The 13,143-nt window shown below is 42.2% G+C and overlaps 1 protein-coding gene across 1 annotated transcript in view; it reads left to right on the top strand.

Annotated features, from left to right (window-relative positions):
• LOC126285287 (fatty acyl-CoA reductase 1-like) overlaps positions 1 to 13,143 on the top strand; it is a 148,272-nt gene that overhangs the window by 89,601 nt on the left and 45,528 nt on the right. The gene's annotated exons all lie outside the window — the stretch shown is intronic.

Below are 13,143 nucleotides of genomic sequence, written 5' to 3'. Positions count from 1 at the left end.
TCCACAGGCTGTGCCGAAGAGGTACTCGGGGGCTGTCACACCAGCCGCAAAATCCCAGTAGGACGCGAATCTGGGGACATAAAATCTGTGACAGAAACTCGTCATCGACAAGCACTAATCTGGTTCTGATGGCGGCACAGCAACCCAGCAGGATCTTGAATTAAAGTACAGTACAAATCTGGAATAGAAGGGAGAACCGTCGCGGGGCTGGGAGCGGTCCGTTGCGAGGAAGAGTAGTAGCGCTTGATCCCGAGTGTGGGAGACATGTAGACTGTTCATCTGTCGCTCGAACGTATGTACAGATTGTTCAGCTTCTCCATTCTACTGAGGCTGACACGGAGCACTTGCAAGTTGAGTGATGCCATTGGCTGTACAAAGCTATTCAAAGTCCTGAGCCATAAAGTGCAATGTGCAACCAACACTAAATACCTAGCGACAATCCTCAAACCCCTTGTGGGACACTGCAGCCACCATGTGAGAAACTCAGCCGAATTCGTGAAAATACTCAGGGACATGCGACTACAAAGGGAGGATCTACTCGTGACCTTCGACGTGGCGTTGCTTTTCACGAAAGTGCCCCTTCAAGACTCCTTGGCACTTCTAGCCCACACTTTGAACCACAAACAGTCAGCCTCTTCGAACACGCACTGACAACTACCTACTTTCAGTCCAACGGGGAATTCTTCGAGCAGATCGACGGTGTGGACATGGGTGCCCCATTGGCTCCTGCGATTGCAAACCTCTATATGGAACATTTCGAGGAGGTGGCCCTTCAAACTGCCAGACAGAACCCAAAGCACTTCTTCCGTGTGGGGACATGGCAAACAGGCGCTATATGAGTTTCTGGAACACCTGAACAGCATCCACCCGAACATCAAATTTACAATGGAAATGGAGGAAAATGGATGCCTCCCCTTCCTTGATACTGTAATTAAGAGGAAGGCAGATGGTTCATTAGGCCATGCAGTACATAGGAAGAAGACACATACGGAACTATACCTTCATGCAACAAGCTGCCACCATCCAGCACAAAGACAAACAGTACTGACCATCCTGGTACATAGGGAGCGCGCCGTCTGCGGCGAAGGCAGCCTACCATCCGAGCTGCGACACCTGAGGAAAGTCTTCCAACAAAATGGCTACTGTGAAACGCAGATCAACAGTGTGCTTAAAGGGAAGAAGTAAGCAGTGAGAACCCCAGAAGAAGATAATGAGGAAGAAGACAAATGACTCGCGTTCCTTCCGTACGTGGGTCTGCTTTGCTCAAGGTTTCAGTCGTGGAAAATGACTGTCCTCCAGTCGACATCTTCCCAGGAACTCACATTTGCTAGTCTATCCACGACTTGTTCGTCTGACAACAGTTCTTTGATAAAAGCACGACGAGACTTGATTCTATCTCTCTTTAATCATGCGAGAGCAGTTTTCGACGAGTCTCGGAAATGTGAAGCTCTCAGTAGGCCCCGGATGATTGACAAAGGACCATTCTTGTCCGCCCTGTCCAATTCTTCATCGTCTTCATGTGGAGGCTCGTGGTCTTTCAGGTATTGCAGATCTCTCTCGCTCAGTAGTATCTTTAAATCGTCTAATCCATCTCCTTGCTGTGGACCATCAACGCCATAACGACGTCCTGCCTCAGATGCACCGTTTTCAAAGAGAGCAGTTATTTGTTCGCAAATATTCAAGCAGACCTGTGACGTATGCCAATTAGCTGATATATCTCTCTTAACTAAGACCTGTACAGACACCAGCTAGCGGTTGAAGTAATTACAAATAAATACGTCAATTTCCAATATTTTTTATGACCATTTGTCTGTTTGTTTGGAGATTGGAGTATTATAAAATGGAATCTTGAAAGAATCTCGAACCTATGAAAGCTCACACTGCGCAATTTTTAGCGAATTAAGGCTTAAAATATAACCTGCACAGGTGTAACTAAAAAAAATATAGTAAACTCCAATTAGATTCGGCCACTAATGTTTTAGTTCGTACTCCATCAGCCTATCCACTGAGCCACTCAAGCAGATGTGAAGCGATCGTCGTTGTAGTAATTCTACAGACGTGAAGTTCTTATATTTCCACCGCTTATAAGTGCTCGAGAACTAATTTGCAAAAGAAACTATACGATGAGTTAAATTGCATTGAATCTCGACATGTGCTGTATACCAACTATTATATTGCTTCTATTTGACGATGTAAACAGCAAGCTGAAGCTCCATAGAGCGCCTGAGTTGCGAACACTGGCACTTCTGAACTAGGGCATGCGTAATGCTATGTTCTTGAACTTTAAATCATTCGGACAGGTAAATATATTTGTCTCTCACTGCACATGACATGGTTTTCGGCAAGGAAAACAAGTAGTGTTGAACAAAGGATAATTTTGTGTTTTATGCGTGGAAAAAGCGAGGACAGGATTTCACAGCAGACGTATGCACTGACACTTACTAAGCCCATAGCGCTATGGTCTGTTCGCGCATGGTGGTCGGTTGCCAGCCCATACCTGTTAGTCACTTTGCATTACATTGCAGACGGGAGCCACGTCAAAGTTTCCCACGACACCGTCACACGGATTTGTTCACAAATCCTGCTCTCAGGCAAATTATACGTAAATGCATCACGAATCATTGTGTCAGTATAGTACTGTCCACGGGTACATTGAAAACGACACTGTCCTGTCAAACGCTGAAGTTCAGTGACCCACTGACGGTATGTCTATTCTTCAAATACTAGCAAATGCAGCCTACTAGTCGGTAATAACTTCTCAGCCAGGCGGAATGCCCCTGCACCAGCCGCCGATAAAAAATAAGAAAGTTTCACAGCACATTGCACTTGATGTTTAGCATTATGATCGTTGAACTGAGCGTAGTACTTTTTCCAATTCATGGATGCGCATCATCAACTGCGACATTTGTTGATTCTGAAATTGAATGAAATGCGTTAGATCAAAGCCAGCAGCAACAGGAGACATAGGCGCAGTTGGTGTAGGAGGCGAGTTAGAGGCTACGTTAACGAGAGGAGAGATGCACCGAAATAATTATACACAAACAGCGAAAACATTGTGGCCAGTCTGCAGTAAAGAAAACAATTAGTAACATTGCACCTCTGAAAGTCAAGGCAGAAATATTAGTGACGAGCTTTGACAGAATGGTGAAGAGCGAAGACAGTGTTGGTTCTCGAATCCTCGTCACATGATGTTATGTCGGCCAGTGTGGGAGTCAGCAATGAAACACAAATAAGGAAGGTAGCAGGAACCCAAAACGATTTGTACATAGTGCTTGAGGATTAAAGGTATATTTTATTTCTGAAAAGAAAAGAATCTTATCGTCTTGTGCGTACTACGTGCGATTACGTTACTCGTTACTGGTACTCACAGAATACGTGCTAAATATCTGAGTCCTCTAACTCAGTACTGATGCTGTCAAAGTCTGTGACCGAATCGGAGCCGACCATCTGTGGCCGGCTGATTGAGTCAGCGTTGACAAGGGGCCCTGAACTTTTGTTTCACTGGAGGTGTGGCACTGCACACTCTTCCTATTGGCGAGCGGGTGAGCAACTAGGACTAAGAGGGGATATTAGACATACAGAAAGAATGGTGTACGAATGGTCACAGATTTGTTTGATCCATGGGAGTGTGTCACGGAGTTGCTGAACAAACTGAGCTACCAGTGGCTTCCCAGACCGAGACAAACTTCCCCATGAAAGATCCAACTTTAAACAATGGATCTACGGATGTACTACAGTTTCTGTCTTCTAGGAATGGCTAAGACACGATTAGATTAATGAGAGCACTCACAGAGCCCGCATCTCGTGGTCGTGCGGTAGTGTTCTCCTTTCCCACGCCCAGGTTCCCGTGTTCGATTCCCGGCGGGGTCAGGGATTTTCTCTGCCTCGTGATGGCTGGGTGTTGTGTGCTGTCCTTAGGTTAGTTAGGTTTAAGTAGTTCTAAGTTCTAGGGGACTTATGACCTAAGATGTTAAGTCCCATAGTGCTCAGAGCCATTTTGAACGAGCACTCATAGAAGCGATTAGCATTCTTCCTTCACGCACTCAATTCGGAAATGGAATGTTGGTCAAATATTATCCAGCAGTTCAAGACAATGTCATCTTCTACTGTTACGCTATGGAAACTTGGAGGCGGGAAGACGTGTGTGAGGAGGGGAAGCTATATTCCTTTCATTGTCTCTGTTATAAATTATTCTGTTGTTGTGTGGAAATTTACTGTGGTGTGTATATATGGAAGGTGGTGTTAGCTGCAAAGGAAAACAGTATTCGTTTAATACCTTCTGTAATACATAGCGTGGGACATATAAAAGTGGCCCAGACGAGTGGATACGATTTGTGGCAGCACTGAGAGAGGAGTAAACGATCCACAGTTACTTCCAAGAGGATGGAACAACTGCACATACAGCTGGCCGACTCTTGGAGCACATTTACACAATCTTCACACCTGACAGAGTTGTTATCAGAGGTCAGTCCTTTCGCCGCCTTAGCTTTCCATCCAGGTCACATGATCTATCAATGTGTGATTGTGTGGGGAGCCCCCAAGTCTACGGTGTACCGCAAGAAGCCTCACAGTCTTCGATAACTGCAGCAGTGGTGAGACTGCAGCAGTTCCAGCAGTCCAGCTTCGATCCGCCTTCAACAACTTACTGATCAGGTCCCACAACTGCCAGCAGGTGACTGTTGGTTACTTTCAACATCTTCTGCAGTAAGATTAGTGCTGTAGTTTCTTTCCTGTGCTATGTTACTTTGTGCCCTGGAACTCTGTTCTACGAGCTATTTTTATTTGCCCCATCCTGTCTCATGGCTTAGTTGCATAGACATTTATTGTACATTATAACACAGAGAGAGGGTGTCAACTATTTTGTAAACACTGTATTCCTCTCATTCCCTCAGTAATATAAGTTTCTCCTGGAAATTTCGGGAGGATTTCAGAGATATGATGCCAGATACTGGGGAAAACTGAATTTCCTTGGTTTCCTCTGCAATATGAATGACGTATTCCCAAGAATCTGAATCCTCTCCTAGTAGTGCACATCCATGCCGGAGACAGGATTTCAACCTGCGACCGTAACGGTCGCGTGGATCAGGACTGAACCGACTAGAACCGCTCGGCCACAGCGACAGGCCCAGACACAAGTCTGATACTTCAAGTTTTTCTTACATGATATACAGTTTTCCGCCGCTGCATAAATATGAGGTTGGATTACGAAGGGCGAAATGAATGGTGAACCTATTACCGAAGTTAGCGGTGTACGAACAAAATTATATGCCTCAGATACCAAGTCTAAATACGTAATGGGCAGAGAAAAGTATGTAAAACAGTCTTTTCATACTGGGTTAGCCATCAATGTTCACTGGGAATGTGAGTTGAAATCAGAAGTTAAAACAGCTGTACAGAATGCAGTTTAAAGAAAGTAAATACAGTGCCGACTATTAAACAACACAAAGCTCAACTAAATATCCCGATTTACGCTGCATACAAAATTTCCTATGTCTCTGTAATGTTTACTTTAAGGAAACAACATCATTATAATATATTACAGGGGGAATGATGGAAATGCACTGTCCCCCAATTGTCGATATCCCCAGTAGCTGATATCATCTCTCTGATTTATGCACCATAGTAAATCGGGGGGCAACAACATTGTGATGTGTTACAGAGGGAGTAAAATAAATACACTTTCCGCACATGTTTCCATTGTAAAAGAGCAGAAGGCGACATTGTTTGAATCGCAAGATGAAATTAATACCTAGATTGGGAGCTCTATAATGTCTGACTGACTTTGGTATCACATGAAATACTAAGTAATTTAGACACGGGAATAGTAGGTTCGCTTTGAGAATTCTTCTCCACTAGTGCACTTCAGCCTGTAAGTTACATCAGCAGTAACACCAATGAGTATTCTGAAATGTTACAGAATCAATTCTTATCTAATTTTGTGAATTTAATATGTGGTACTAAGATCGAACATTGATTGTCAATTAACCTACGCGAAGCGCCAAAGAAACAGGTATAGGCATGCGAATTCAAATACGGGCAGAATACGGTGCTGTGGTCGGCAACGCCATTATAATAAGTGTCTGGCGCAATTGTTACATCGATTACTGCTGGTACAGTGTCAGGTTATCAAGATTTAAGTGTGTCTGATATCGATGCTGTAGTCGGCGATCGAGCGATGGGACACAGCATCTCCGAGTTAGCGATGAAGTGGGGATCTGAGGACTTTCCCGGACTACATTTTCACGAGAGTACTGCGAATACCAAGAGTCCGGTAAAACATCAAATCTCCGACATCACTGCGACCAGAAGCACATACTGCAAGAGCGGGACCAACGACGACTGAAGAGCATCGTTCACCGTAACAGAAGCGCAACCCTTCCATAAAATTGCTGATGATTTTAATGCTGGGACATCACAAGTGCCAGCATGCGAAGGATCAGCGAAACACCGATATGTGCTTTCGGACCGAAGACCCACTCGTGTACCGTTGATAACTGCACGACACAAAGATTTGCGCCGAAATTGGACTGTCAGTAACTGGAAACATGTTGCCTGCTCGGACGAGCCTCGCTTCAAATCGTATCGAGCAGATGGGCGTGTATGGGTGCGGAGACAGCCTCATGAATCCATAGACTCTAAAAGTCAGCAAAATACTATTCGTTGATGGAGGCCCTGTAATGCTCTAGGGCGTAATCAGTTGGAGTGATATGGGACCCCTGACATATCTAGATACGAATGTTGTAAGGTGTCAGGCAAATCCAACATCTTCCATGAAAACCCTAGCATGATAAGCAAATCCAGTAGTATGTCACATAGCTCCGAATAAATCGTGACATTAAATTAACCATAGTAATACGAGTAACGAGTGAGCAAATGGAATACCGCAGACTAACACAAGAATGCCTAAATGCATGTCATACCTTCCCACCGTAAGACAGACGCAGTTCCGAGGGGAGAAACGAGAACAGAAGCCGAGAGCAGAACTGTGTTAAGCTAGAAGGCTCTACGATAAGGGACGGACTGGACATCCACGTCGCCAGCTAACCACTATGACCACTCAAGCTGCAAGTTTTAGCGTGAGACTTTTTCGCGTCTCTGTTATGTTAGGACCACACCCCAGCCCATGTTAGAAGATAGAGCCCTCCATACGAACAGTATAGATCTTACGATAACGCTAAAAAGACCACACCAGCTGCAAGTTTTAGCATGAGACTTTTTCGTGTCCTATTACGTTGCAAATTTTAAAAACATTGCCCCACCATGAAAAGTATAACGTTTCTTATTGGATAGACAGAATTTTTGTAGGCGGAGCTTAAGGTTAACATCGAGACCCTGATTGGTCAGGTGAAAACACAGCCAGATAGTTTTTTAAACCAACTTCGATAAATTGTAGTAAGGAGAAGCTAGAGAGGAGTCGCTTCCGAGACAGCGAGGTGAGCGGAGCTGTGCTGCCCGCCGCCCCCTGGCAAACACCGCAAGGTAATGTACGCACTCGATGCCGCATAACAGCGCATAAAGCTTCACTCAGAACTGCAGAAGTCTCATCTGTTACACCCACTTTTTGCGTAATACTAGTGTCGATCCTCAATTAAAGCTCATGGTGTTCACATTTGCCACTTGAAGTAAAAATCTGAAACGCAATGATTTTTCTGTTATATAGTTATTGAGAAGCCATATCAGCCGCTGTAATTTACGACAAGTTAGATAAGTAATTAAAGATAATTGAGGGCCACTGTAGACTATTTTGATAGTTTTCTCCTTTGTGAAACTTAATTTAAACCTAGATTATAGATGTGATATGGCATAGTCATCCTTCGATCCATTGTAGAACTTGGAAACCCATTCAGGGAATATTCGTTCACGTTTTTGTTGAGCGCAGTTGGTTTTTACCGTCCTGTATTAAAACATCTCCTTTTATCAATAGTGCAATTTATAAACAATGTTTTGTCAGTAGAATAAAATTTCCAATGGTAAACTTAACTGCTTTTTCGACGTCACTTTACCAGCTAACTAAAAATAGGACAGCGTTGAACCCCTTCCACTAAATTTAGTTAGTATTAAGATTCTTTTACAAGGAGTGCAGTGGAACTGACTCTGAAATCATTAAGTATTTGGTTCTATCATCGCTGGTCTCACTGAACTCTTCTGAATTCTACATGTCATGTTTGGTCTGGCGTCTCCTTACCAGCAACAGGTCCCAGATTCAAACTAGTCAATTCCCTAAAAAACACGCTCAGAGCGTCATTGCGCGAAAGTGGTAGGGAGACACGATATAGAACAAACAGACACCACGCAGAATGTTAGAATGTGACAGGTGACAAGTATGTTAGCATCCATTCATGTCCATTGAGCATTCCGTCGGATTTGGGCAATTCCAGTAGGACAATACGTCAACCCACACGTTCAGAATTGCTACATATAGGCTCCAGGAACACTCTTCTGAGTTCAAACACTTCCGCTGGCCATCGAACTCCACAGACGTGAACATTTCTGAGCATATCTGGTATGCCTTGCAACATGCCGTTCAAAAGAGCTCCAACCTATCGTACTCTTATGGATTTATTAACAATCCTGCAGGATTCATGGTGTCAATTCCCTGCAACACTACCTCAGAAATTAGTGTAGTCCATGACACGTCGTGTTGCTGCACTTATACGTGCTCGCGGGGTTCCTACAAGATATTGGACAGGTGTATCGGCTTTTTTTGGCTCTTCAGTCTATAATTTATTTCCGAAGTGTCCATAACCAAGCTGCAAGAAGTTAAAAAAACATACAGACATTTTTGTTTAACCTAGTAGTATTTATCAGTAGTGATAACCCACAATCAATATGTGTTTTATTTTAATTTTATGAAACAATTCGCTTATGACAGCAGTGCAATGCGTGTTTTGTACGCAGAATCTGAGAAATTATGAGAAGTAATACAATTTTATTTTTCTGTAATGTCCGTTTCATTGATTGCAATCAGATCTTACTTGCATGTTTCGGTAAGTGACCTGAATGTACACCCTACTTGATAAATGATAATTTTATTTCGGTGGCAAAGATACTATTTGTGAGATATCGACTTTTCATCTCTGTTTTCTGCACCTTCATGATGGTCTTTGATTCATATCTATCTTGATACAGCAACATCTTAGCTCACGTTGTGTGTTAACATAGGAGAAGTTCCCAGTGTGTAGTAAGAAAATATGTAGTTTTAGTTTTACATCGCATTGATATAAAATCTCGTCAAAACAACTACTTCCTTACTAAAATTGTGTTTCGTCATTTACTTAGTCATTTGCTTGACTAGGCGCAATCATTTCTAAAAATAGCAATAATTGTTAACCAGTATCAGAGCTTACATTTTTATAGCGCAGAAGATGCCACATTATATTCCTCTCACCTAAATTATTGCTTCAATAGGAGAAACACTAATGAAATACTTATCAAGCCATCAACTGATTACAGCTCGTTCTGTGATTTTTCAATAACATACCTCAGATTGAAACAACAACACCATTATATACTGTAGATACGGGGACCACCGTAACACTTGACAAGCAACGTACAGAAGTCCAGTTGTGGAAATATTTCATGTGGGTATTGTTGTGCCTTACACCAAGTGTAAGCTAGCTATTTCGATGATATTGATTATCCTCATGCGTTTTATAACTATTTAAGCATTAAGGTAACATTGGGGTATATAATTTGAGAGTTAATAATCGTGTTTCAGATAACGATTCAACGATTTGACGAATGTGTGTGTGTGTGTGTGTGTGTGTGGAAAGAAACAGTGTTACACTTGACATACACATTAGAATTTCTTGTATTGCTGACGTATTTTGCAGACGTTTCAAATGCAAATTATCACTGTTACACTTTATAAGGATGATGGAGCAAGTGACATATGGATTGTAATTAATTTGATGTTCTGTTATGTCTTCCACCACGTGTAGTATACAGATTAAATGTTGTATGTCCATTAGTCATGCTTCAACTTGAAATATGTGTTTGTTAGAAAACGCTTAGACCACTACCACAGGCAGTGACAAACAAGCCCTCATATTTAGTGGTTTACAGAATGATATGTAGAAAGAAGAAGTTCCTAAAGTTATCGGGATGTAAAAACGCATATACTGCACAACAGTAAGAGAAAAAGGCCCTGCATTTCTTTAATTACATAATGCGTGAATGAACAGTACTGTGGAAACAAAATGTTATGAATATATGTAAGTCTTCTGATTGTAGCATCCATTTATGCAATAAGTCCGTTTCCCTGTCTATGTGCACCTAAATTCAACCCTTCATAAAAAGCTGTCTAACTGTAAGCTCATTTAACAGAGATCTGAAATTTTATCGCCCATAAACGATAGCACTTCAGTGAAGCAGCGTCACATTTCATATCAGCGTCCTCCAAGACAGGATCGTAGACAATCTTACCTTGCACAATACGTTTCCTTATACAGTTCCTATAAGCTAAATTGCATGCAAAGAGACTGTACTTATGAACAATAATCAATGACCATTTTGCAATTAGCTGTTTTCAAAAATTTGACTAGGAAAGGCATCCTTGAATATCATTTCAACCCAGTTCGGAGGCTTGATGCAGATATGTATTTAAATAAAGAACGTACAGGGAAATAAGTTTCTGGGAAACAAGTGTGAAACACTTGATTTCATTCTAATGCAGTATACATTAAGATAAGAATCACACAATTTAGAAATTTGTTGGGACCATCCAATCTACACTTCTGAGTACTCCACCAAGTTACTATCATCACAAAGATAAACTAGAAACGTCTGAACGAAAGAAACGCTAGACATCACCATTAGTTAATACTGAAGGATCTAAGATAATGAGGAGTGAAGTGAAATTATAAATAATGAAATAAATGGCTTCTAAGGACGATAATTGCCAATCTCTCCAAACATATTGCTTTGGTCATAAGAACACAGAAGTTTTAAACAAACCTCGGTTGGCAAATTGTACTTCAGCACAAAGAATAAACTGGATTGATCTTACCAGACATGTTCCACAAACTGGTTAGTCTTATGGCTCACCATCACAGAAAAGTGGCTTCTTCAGAACGGGAAGCATCCTCAGATATAGTTACCGAACCAAAAATGGCTTAACACTCCAAAGTACTGCACAGCAACATAACTGAACAAGTAATGTAATGGCTGACTTTCCACGAACAACGAAATCGCATTGCTTGCTAATAGGCTACGAATAGTGTTGGTTAATGGCCAACTGACTTTCCCAAGAAACAGGACTGCTGCAGTGGTTTTGTAAAGCGGTTGTGAACGTGTGTCAATCGATACTTGTAGGAACTAGTTAATGAAATGTCTCATAGTTAGCAGCAAAATATATAATAGACGAAAAGGAATAGGTTGTGAACGAATGAAAGAACCACCCAACATGCACCTCTCAAACTGAAATTTAGTGATATAAATATTGTATGTGTGCTTGCGTGGGTGTATGTGTGTGTTGATGTATTTTGGGTAAGGAAACTGTTCTGGCGTGACTGCTGCGGAGCTCTGGTGTCCGAATTTCTCTTGGGCGCACTACTCAAAAGACCGCAGATCCACCCGAACCGTGACAGGGCCAAGACGAGTAGACCATGTCACGGGGGAGCAGGCGGCCGCATCAAAATCTTCATCATCGAAGTGCTTCAATCAAGACTATGTTCTGCTTCCGCGACCCAGCCAAGTAGCCCATCAGAAAGATGTAGTGCTCTGCCAAGGCATCGCACCACTATGAATCAGCTCGGCGAATGTGGACTTTGTCATCGTTTCGGTGACAGCAGCTACTTTCTGATCTCTTGTTCTCGGCACGGACTGCACGTCGAGTGTGCCCAATGGTGGCTGTTGGAACTTTACATTTTGTTCTACCAGTTGCATCGTCCAGTAAAGGAGTTGTTTATATGTTTTCCAACTGTTGATGTTTTGCAAGCCTCTGTTGTCTATTACAGTGTTCAAGAATAGCTCTCCTTGCCACGGTAAATTTTCTGCAGAACTATTTAATTTCGAAGACACTTCAAGAAGCAATTTTGGTGTTGTTGTTAATATTTATCTGAAGGCACAGAACAGTGCACATTAAATATAATTGCGTCGAAAAGAATTGTTTCAGTGTAGTTCCCGTTTATCAATAATGTCAGACAACAGAAATACTGCATGATACACCCATTACATGTATCTTTTGGATAAGTACTTTTGAACATGGTACAAAGATGCTGATTGCTAAGATATCTTTACGCATACCGAAAATGCATTCTCTGGGCTGCATTGTGGTTTCATTTGAATTCTCGCCCAAATATTACACTTTCATTGATTGTGTGGTTTTGCTACTACACTTATATTGGCTGGAGTAAGGAGGGGGTGGAATAGGGAGCTGGGAGAAGAGGTTGGCAGGGAATGGGGAGGGTGTGGCTCGTCACACGATGTTGGTAAGAGTGGCGGGCATTGTCGCCATCTTCGATTATGACGTCATTGCCCTGCATGTTGCCAACTCGCACTAGCGACTCCAACTGAACCCAGTAACATCGCAAAGTTCAATACGCATTTAAGGGCAACGTACAACAGGAGACCTCTCATTGTACTACTGATAATATACATGTTATAAAAATGTGTGCGTATATGCGTGTATATGGATGTATATGTGGATGTTCCACATTTTCTCCTAAACCACTAGACTGAATTCAGCCATACTTTCTACACATACTGCCTACCAAAAAGCAACAATCGTTGTGCATGTAAGACCCACCTACATGTCATAGTGAAGGAGATATGACGTCATAAACACTGAGATGCACGAGAAACTGCCACATTGTGCACGATATTTAAATTTATTACGTCTTTTGGGTTAACTCTATTCTCAACATATTTCGCTGACAGTATCCACATATGCCGCTGAATGCACCCACAAAATTATATCATTATAGGACCAAAAATTGATATGATGTCATAAATGATTAAATGAGTGGAAAAATCCTGCATCATGCATGAAGACACTCCTACAGTCGAGTCAACCTAAGGAAGTACCTGACACCTGGCAGCCAGTTTTCCATCTTTCAATTGCGAGGCGCAAGCGGCTGTAGGCGAAAACTATACCTGTATACAGAGGTATGAAGAGGCGTTGCCATAGAGACGTTTACAAAA

This window comes from Schistocerca gregaria, chromosome 8 (assembly GCF_023897955.1).
Source record: "Schistocerca gregaria isolate iqSchGreg1 chromosome 8, iqSchGreg1.2, whole genome shotgun sequence".
Taxonomy (NCBI): Eukaryota; Metazoa; Arthropoda; class Insecta; order Orthoptera; family Acrididae; genus Schistocerca; species Schistocerca gregaria.
This window is presented reverse-complemented; position numbering and strand designations above follow the sequence as displayed.